The 10,000-nt window shown below is 36.1% G+C and overlaps 1 pseudogene; it reads left to right on the plus strand.

Annotated features, from left to right (window-relative positions):
• Positions 1 to 2,163: 2,163 nt before the first annotated feature.
• LOC137647916 (uncharacterized) overlaps positions 2,164 to 10,000 on the plus strand; it is a 53,047-nt pseudogene continuing 45,210 nt past the window's right edge.

The following is a 10,000-nucleotide window of genomic DNA, read 5'->3' on the forward strand; positions in this document are numbered from 1 at the left end:
ACGTACACACACACACAAACAAACATATATATATATATATATATATATATATATATATATATATATATATATATATATATATATATATATATATATATATATATATATGTGTGTGTGTGTGTGTGTGTGTGTGTACGTTTATACAGATATGTATGTATTGCTTCAGGTAGTGGCTATCACCTGGAAAGTAAATCGAAGGTAAACAATAAGTAATATCAAGGACACAAAAATAACGAACAGAACAACCAATGCCATCTATTGAAGCGAATAAAAACAACACCTAAGGATGATAGAATGGACAACCAACGCCATCTATTGGATGAAAAAACAAAAACAAAATCACAGATTCTAGTTTTAGAAGAGAAAATACCTGACATATACACACACACACACACACACACGCATATATATATATATATATATATATATATATATATATATATATATATATATATATATATATATATATATATGTTTGTTTGTGTGTATGTGTGTGTGTCTGTATATATGTGTGTATATATGTGTATGTATATACACACGCACACACACAAACATATATATATATATATATATATATATATATATATATATATATATATATATATATATATATATATATATATATATATATATATACATACACATATATGCAGACACATACACATACACACAAACAAACATATATATATATATTATATATATATATATATATATATATATTTATATATATATACACATCGCACACACACACATATATATATATATATATATATATATATATATATATATATATATTATATATATATATATATGTGTGTGTGTGTGTGTGTGTGTATATGTCAGGTATTTTCTTTTTTAAAACTTGAGTCTGTGTTTCTGTTGTTTTTTCATCCAATAGATGGCGTTGGTTGTCCATTCTATCATCCTTAGGTGTTGTTTTTATTCGCTTTGATGTATGGCATTGGTTGTTCTGTTCGTTATTTTTGTGTCCTTGATATTACTTATTGTTTACCTTCGATTTACTTTCCAGGTGATAGCCACTACCTTACGAACGTCGCAACTTTTCACATGGTAAGAAGTTTTTTGCTCTTTGTTGTAAACATTATGTTTTATTTAAATATCATGTAAAGCTATTATGGTTTAATAGCAATATGTTAACAGTGACTTTTTGTTCTAAGCTATTGTTTGTGTATTTATGTTGCAGACACTCAACTCTACTTTACCTTACCTTGTCTTGCCTGTTTGACATATTGTCTTAACTTGTATGACCTGTTGGATGTACCATTTTTCTTACCTGGTGCAAAATCTGTCATCATGGATCTACCATCTTCAGCCAGCTAGACAATTTCAAGATTGTACTCACATTCGAACATACGTGTCATCTATTACTATTATGAGTTGTTCTATTTATTATACTTCTCTTTACTAGATACCTGTCCAGCTAAAGTGTTAGGTAACAAGCGCCTAATTCATTTCCTTCTGCAAATAAAAGCTTGACAATTGGCACAGTGAGTAGGATCATTTGCAGAGTTGCTAGACTATGTAAGTTATGTATGATTTATATTTACAATTTACTGCTGACAACTATGTGAACTTCTTTACCTGAGAAGGTTGGTGGATTTCATTTAAGTGTTCTGTAAGGTTTGTGGCCTATCACTGGAAGTAATATCACTGGAGTTAAGGTAAAGTTCTGTCAATGTTGTTTCTTTTGTGTCTGGCGAGTTGTCATGTGAACGCCCTTTATTTGAAGTGGTACAATATAAAATTGTATTTGTTCGTGTTGTCATATTACGTACTGGGAAAAGGTTGAGGTCGGGAAGTGAATTAGAAACCGTATCGTTATCCTGTTGATTCTAGCCAATTCAGTCTTAATGATTTAAGGGCTTGTTAGGGGTAATGTTAGTTTAATGTTCCTTTAAGTTCCGATTGTTTTCTCATCCTTGAATATTCCTTTTTTGTATTCAGTTTCTTTATGCTAGTTTTTTTTTCATGGAAATTCTTGTGATTGATGGTGGAAAACCCATAATAGACATTGGTAATCATTGAAGTACTACTTTTAAAGTTGAGTTCATGATTAGCCATATTTCATAATTTAATGTTTCACTAATACTTATTATTAAGTGTTTTTTTTTTCTATTAACTGTATGCTTACCCATCATTATTATGGATATTAGTGATGTGATGGATAAGGCTATTAAGCTTGGTATGAAAACTGCTGAAGCTGAGGAATTTATAGCAAAGCAACAGGCTAGAGAGGAGAAAAGGTTTCAGTTAGAGTTGGCAGAAAAGGCAAAGCAACAAGCTAGAGAGGATAGAGTAGCTGAGAGAGAGCAGAAACGGTTTCAGTTAGAGTTGGCAGAAAAGGAGAAATATAGGATATTTAAATTAGAATGTCTTAAGAGAGAAAGGGAGAGAAGGAGGAAGTCAGGAAACATGAGTTAGCCAAAGCAGAGTTGAGAAATAGTGGTGCTATAGGTGGTGTAGGTAGCAAGAATGTAATATCTTTGCCAAAAATTACCCCTTTGATGAGAAAACTGATGAAATTGATGTGTACATGAATAGATTTGAGAAATTAGCTGAATTTCATAAATGGGGGCAGGAAGACTCTGGTACTATGTTAGGCACATTATTAAGCTTTAAAAGTGTACTGTGGACTTGACCCTGCTATTGCAAGTAATTATCAGGAATTGAAGGCAGCCTTATTGAAAGCGTTTCAGGGAAATCTTCAGGTATATCGAAAGAAACTTAGAGAGGGATTTATTGAAACTAATGAAAGCTTTTTGCAGTATTCATATAGACTTAGGCAGAATTTTGATAAGTGGTTGCAATTAGCGGATGTTCATAAATCTTATGATGGTGTCTGTGATTTTATAATTATGGATCAATTGTTGGCTAATTGTTCAAGGGATTTGCGAACATTTCTTTTAGAAAGGGTTTGTAAAAATTCTCATGAAATGGTGTTAGCTGCTGATAAGTATCTGATTGCTCACGGTATTAATAAATGTAGAAATTATAAAATTAAGTCTGATAAATGTTCAAAGTTAGGAATGCAACCTAAATCTGATAAAGTAGGTGTTGATAATATTAAACATTGCAGTGCTATATATGTGAAGAAATTGGGCATATTAAACCCAATTGTCCAAATAATCTAGTTAATTTTGCTCAATCTAAATCTTCTAATAAAAATATTCCTAAGACCAGTATCGCTCTAGCTAGTGAAGAAAAACCCAAGAATGCTATTGTGGATGAGAAAGGAAGAGTTTTTAACAAAACAGTATAGGTATTGTTTGATACTGGGTGTAATACTGTTGTTCTTGAGGAAACTTTGATTCCAGCACGTTATCTCAGTAAGGCTAAAACTGTGAAGGTGTATAATTTTATGGATGTTCTAATATATCTGCTCAAAATTATATGTTACATTAGAAGTAAATTCTTTTCCGGTAGATTAAATGCTATTGTAGCACCAATTAAATGTTCTTATGTAATTGTTGGGTTAATGTCTGGATTGAAACAACACATACAAGCAGGAATAGAATTGTTGTGTAAAATACCTCACGGAAACTACATGATAACCTTTGTCTGATGTCTTGTCTGAAGTTAAAGTAAATCCGTTAGATATTAGTAATAAACAGTGGACGTGTGATTCTTTGAAGTCAAATAGGAAAAGCTTAAAGGAGGAGGAAGAAATAACTTGCAAAGGGAGAGTTGTTAAGTAAGTAGTAATTTATAACGTGATTTATCGAATATGTGAAAAGTAAAAATCAGCTAGATGTTGGTAAAATGCAAATTGTAGTTCCTCTCGAGTATAGAGAGATAATTACGAAACTTACACATGAATCGCTTATTACTGGTAATTTTTCTTCTAGGAAAACTATTGACAAAGTGCTTGTTAAATTTTATTGGCAGAGGGCTAATGCAGAGATTGATAGATATTGTAAGTCTTGTCATAAATGTCAGAAATTTGGGAATAGAGTGAGGAAAGTGTCTTTGTGTAAAATGCCTATAGTTTCCGAACCATTCAGTAGAGTGGCAATTGATATTGTGGGTCCGATTGTTACAGCCTCAAGTCGTGGTCAGAAGTATATTCTTACAATAATTGATTTAGCTACACGCTACCCTGAAGCTGTACCTCTTCGAAATATTGATACTATTACTATAGCTGAAAGTTTAGTAGAAGTATTTTGTAGAGTTGGTGTACCAAAAGTAATACTAAGCGACAGGGGAACTCAGTTCAAGTCAGATCTCATGGCAGAAATACATAGATTATTATCAATTAGAGCTTTATTCACAAGCCCATATCATGCTGCATGTAATTGAACTGTAGAACGGATGAATGGTGTACTTAAAAATATGTTAAAGAAAGTTTGTAGTGATCCTCCAACAGAATGGGACTGGTATATTCCTGTTGTTCTTTTCACTTATCGTGAAATTCCCAACAATACTCTAAAGTTTAGCCCATTCGAATTTTTGTATGGACGCAGTATCCGTGCCCTCTAGCAATCCTTCATGAATTGGTTGCTGGTAACAATGCTGAAAATGAAATCAAAACTACTTACCAGTATGTTTTAGATTTGCGTTCTCGATTGCAAGAGATGGCCCAGATTGCAGTTAGTAATGCTGAAATAAATTCACGTAAATATAAAGATTATTTTGATCATAAAGCAAAGCCAAGAAAGTTTGTTGAGGGAGATGAAGTTCTTTTTATGTTGCCAAATAATACAAACAAATTTCTAATGCAGTGGAAAGGACCTTGTGTGATTGATCGTTGCCATTGTAATGGAGTTGACTATTTTGTTAAAGTAGGGAATAATCTTAACCCTTTAAGGTCCACCCTAGGTTTTTTGGGAAACTTTAAACATTCCTTTTAGTATGTTGTAGTATTAGAAAATACAAGACCTTTTTATTCTTGTGTACTTTTAAAAAATTTTCCAATTACCGAAATAATTGCATGCAATGAAGTATCCCATTTGGGTACCTTGGGCGAGTTAAGGCGGACCACGCTCATCCCATATGGGATCTATTGGACCATAACGGCACAGATTTTGAAGTTTCGCCCAACAGTTTTTTTATAGTTCTAATGTATAACAGAAAGTTTTTTTATAGTTCCAATGTATAACAGAAACACATATATGGCTTAACAATTTAATTAAATAAGAAATACGTTATAAATACAAGAAAATACAATATTCAATAAATACAAAAATACTATAAAAATACAAAAATACTCTGAAAATGCAAAAAATATAATAAACCTTACTCATCATTGATAAAATAGAAACATTATAAAAACTTACTTTAAAATCTATTGAAAAAGAGCAAAAACAAAAATTACTTGGAAAATCTTATGAAACAAAGCAAAACAATTACGATTTTCAGTGAGGCAAAGGGCCACCTTGCACTCCTCACACTCCAGCGAGACCTGTGGATGTGGCCTGCAGTTGAACAGAACTTGCAGGTCTGCCTCATGGAGACATGCTTTGGGCATGTGTAGGGCAGTGGCATCCTGGCGTGACTCTATACCTGGCAAAAACTGCCCATTGGCCCCTTTTGGGCAAAGGGACATCCCTGGTGCCAAGAGAATTTCTAGTAATCCTGAAGTTTGATGTCTTGAAACTTCTCAGCCAATTGGAGATATCCAGTCGGAAGTCCTTGAGGGGCTTTGGGTTCGTCTGCAAAGCCAAGCAATCCGTCTTGTACAGAATCCAAGCGTTGCAGATGATCAGGTCCAGGAGGTAAGCAAAGAGCCTCATGTAGTACCTCTTTGCTCTGAAGGGGGTCTTGTAGAGGTGTGTCAACATGTCACTTTTGTCGATGCCACCCAAGCGGTTGTTGTACATCTGGATGGCAGATGGACAAGGAATGGGAACCTTCTTCTTCTGTGCCCCTGTCGTACCGCTTCACTGTTCCCATGGGGTTGACACCGACATCAGTGGACAAGATTATCACGACGCTGTTGTCCTTCCATCTTGCAACGAGGATGCCATCAGAAGAGACGTAGTCCAGTGTGCCCCTTTGCGTCGTCTTCTTGCTCATCTCCTTCACAGACTTCAGGGGAGGATGTCCAACCTCGGTTTTCCTGGCAGTTCCCACATACCGACATCCATACTTCGATCTCAGGTACTTGGCCAACCCTATACTGGTGAAGTAGTTGTCTGCATACACTGCTGCGTGACTTGGGTCCTTGATGGTCTTAACAAGGGAGACAATAAACTTGGAAGTGACAGACATGGCATTCTCCTCTTCAGACAGCTGAGTAGGGTGGCTCACAAAGGTTATCTCCCCTTGGTACATAAGAATATCATGCACAAATCCATCCACGCTGGAGCGGCAGAACAACTTGTAGCCCCACTTGTCAGGCTTCTTGGCTACATACTGGCGAAGGTTACCAGCCCTTGTGCCCTTGTAGGCAACCATCACCTCATCAATGGAATGGATAGGAGTCTCGGGAACTTTCAGGAACTCTCTGTGACCTTGCTGAAGGGGACTCTCACCTTGAAGAACCGATCTTGGAGCCTGCTGCCTGGTCATTGTCGTTGAAGTGAAGTGATGATCGAATGGCCTTGAAGCGGTTCCTGGACATGAAGTCTGCAACCTGAGGAATCCTGGTCTTCACGGCCCAGAAGTCGACGATGCTAGGGAGAGGAACCAGGCCCATGTATATGATGAGGCCAAGGAAAACCATGACATCCTCTTCTGATATGTGGAAGTTACTGCCTACATCCTTCTGTCTTGAGTACAGGTTGACTGGAAAACGATGTGATCCCTCAATTCAGCTGTGAAGAACTGAGAGAAATACTCATAAGGTTCCCTCAAGAAGTCCGGCTGTGGATGAATGAAGTCGGGCAGGGGTTGGATGTCAATGTCGTCCTTCTTCCATTCACCAACACGAGGCCTCTTAGGGTTAACCTCACCTTCAGCTTCCTCTTCCACAGGCATCTCCTGAGGGACAACAACATTGACCCTGCGACCTGAAACAAGAATAAAGTAAGTGAAACAGTAAATGAACCGTGCGTGCTGGTGTGTGTGCATGCATGTGTGTGCATGTGTATGTCAGTGAGTATGCATGTGTGTGCATGTGTATGTCAGTGAGTATGAATATGTGTGCATGTGTATGTCAGTGAGTATGCATGTGTGTGCTTGTGTATGTCAGTGAGTATGCATGTGTGTGCATGTGTATGTCAGTGAGTATGAATGTGTGTGCATGTGTATGTCAGTGAGTATGAATGTGTGTGCATGTGTATGTCAGTGAGTATGAATGTGTGTGCATGTGTATGTCAGTGAGTATGCATGTGTGTGCTTGTGTATGTCAGTGAGTATGCATGTGTGTGCTTGTGTATGTCAGTGAGTATGCATGTGTGTGCATGTGTATGTCAGTGAGTATGAATGTGTGTGCATGTGTATGTCAGTGAGTATGCATGTGTGTGCATGTGTATGTCAGTGAGTATGCAAGTACACAAATAAGTTTTAAAAATACTTATTGTTTACAAAAATTTAAAGAGCAACACAATGAAAACAAATTTAAAGAGCAACCATTGTAACAACTAGGCTTTTAAATTTTTTTTAAACAAATCTCTCTCTCTCTCTCTCTCTCTCTCTCTCTCTCTCTCTCTCTCTCTCTCTCTCTCTCTCTCTCTCTCTCTCTCTCTCTCTCTCTCTTTCTCTCTCTCTCTATCTCCATCTCCATCTCCATCTCCATCTCCATCTCCATCTCCATCTCCATCTCTCTCTCTCTCTCTCTCTCTCTCTCTCTCTCTCTCTCTCTCTCTCTCTCTCTCTCTCTCTCATACTAACCTCTAGCGTTGGGAGGGTCAAAAGCATCCTCCAGAGTAAGGCCTTCGTCGTCAGGAACGTACGAAGGGTCGTCGTCATCACTGTCGACATTCCAAAGGGCTCACGTCGACATCACTTCCTTCAGCATCGTCAGGGGCAACCCATGGTGTACGTTCCTGAGTCTCCAATGCAGCGTTGCGATGCCCATAAAACGTATGGCCACGAAACTGCAAAAAAAGAATTAAAATCATGTAATGAAAAAAATGTAACTGCCTAACAAAAAAGTAATTTAATCCCTTGTAAGGTAATATTTGAATGCACATGAGCCTAACATATCTAAATCATCACTATTATTTCTACAAATATGGTCAAAACTATTCACAAATGTCTCAGACAATCACTAAAATAAATTGCAAAAACGATGTGCGTCGTATCTAGTGAGCGGTAGAACCGTTACGGTCCAATAGATCCCATATTGGATGAGCGTGGTCCGCCTAAACTCGACCGAGGTAGCCCATGCGGGATCTATACTTTTTCCGATAGTCACTATGACACGTCAGTAACACTACAGCCATTGAAACCCACATCAAAAGGTAAACATATCACTTGGCTTCACTATCCTACAGTCACTGTTTACTTACCATGATTACGAAGGTCGGGGGGGGGGGGAAACGTGGACGTTACTGCGACGCGTCTTGACACTTTTGCGGCTGGAGCACAAGTGAGGTGTCTTTGGAAGGAGCTACAGACTTGGCGAGAAGGGCAGGCGGCTTCTGATTGGCTGATTCAAAGAGCAGAGGCGTGTCTCTATGAGTTGCCAAAGCGTCAATTTCAGACAAGCATAAACATGTTCAACCCACGACTACCCAAAAGTAGCTGTTTTAAAGATCACGTTTGGGCTAATTGGTCCTTAAAGGGTTAAACCTGTATAATGCCAATATGTTGAAAAAGTACTTTAGAAGGAAGATTGTAAATGTTATTCAAAAAGCAGCAGAAGAGGTTAAAACTTCAAATGGTTTGATTGCTAATGTTAACTTTAAGGTTGTTAATGTTGGAGAACTTGTTTCAGATATATGTGATATAGAATATCTGGAGGTTGATAAAACCAGTTATCAAATAAGTAAAGATCTTAAAAATTCTCAAACTGATGAACTTGTTAAGGTTTTGGATAAGTTTCATGATGTAATTAGTGATAGACCTGGAGTTGCTAGATATACGTAACATGATAATAAATTGACTTCTAATATTCCAGTTCGTGCTAAACCTTATCCTGTTCCAATTAGTTTAATTGATGAATTTAACAATCAGGTTGATCAAATGCTCTTATTGGATATAATTGAGCAATCTAATTCTCCATATGGTTCCCCAGTTGTCTTCATTAAGAAGGAAGATGGGTCTTTGAGACTGTGTGTTGACTTTCAAAGTCTTAATGAAATAACCGTATTTGATGCCGATCCCATGCCACGTATGAATGAATCCTTACATAAGCTTGCTAATAAAGTCTATTTTTCAGAGCTTGATTTGTCAAAAGGATACTGGCAGGTAACCTTAACTTTAGAAAGCAGAAAGTATACTGCATTTGCAACAAAGTATGGTTTGATGCAATTCAGGAAGATGCCGTTTGAACTTAGCACAGCTCGTTCAACTTTTGTTAGACTTATGAGAAAAGTCTTGGCTAGTTTGGAAAATACTACATGTTATTTTGATAATATCCTTATTTATAGTAATAATTGGCCAGATCATATAGTACATCTTAAAAATGTTTTGTTAAGATTATATACATACATACATACATACATATATATATATATATATATATATATATATATATATATATATATATATATATATATATATATATATATATATATATATATATATATATATATATATATATATATATATATATTATACTATATCATACTATAGTCCCTGTGGTCGGGGAACCGATTATGACATAACGCTTATTACGGCTAACAAGCTACACAACCCTCTCGAGTTACAAACTTTTCTATTTGTTTTTACAATAAATTTGTTACGCTAGAAAATATTAATCACCGAGCTCTTATATAGTTATATTACTCCCAGACAGCAATATAAAAAACACAGAATATCCAAAGGTCTCTTAAGTATACTCAAAACAAACGTGAGTTATTAATATTAAAAAATTTTCAAACATCTTCTTACTTCGATTCTTTAACAGGATAAGAGTGAGTATGAAATAAACACT

This window comes from Palaemon carinicauda, chromosome 10, assembly GCF_036898095.1.
Source record: "Palaemon carinicauda isolate YSFRI2023 chromosome 10, ASM3689809v2, whole genome shotgun sequence".
Taxonomy (NCBI): domain Eukaryota; kingdom Metazoa; phylum Arthropoda; class Malacostraca; order Decapoda; family Palaemonidae; genus Palaemon; species Palaemon carinicauda.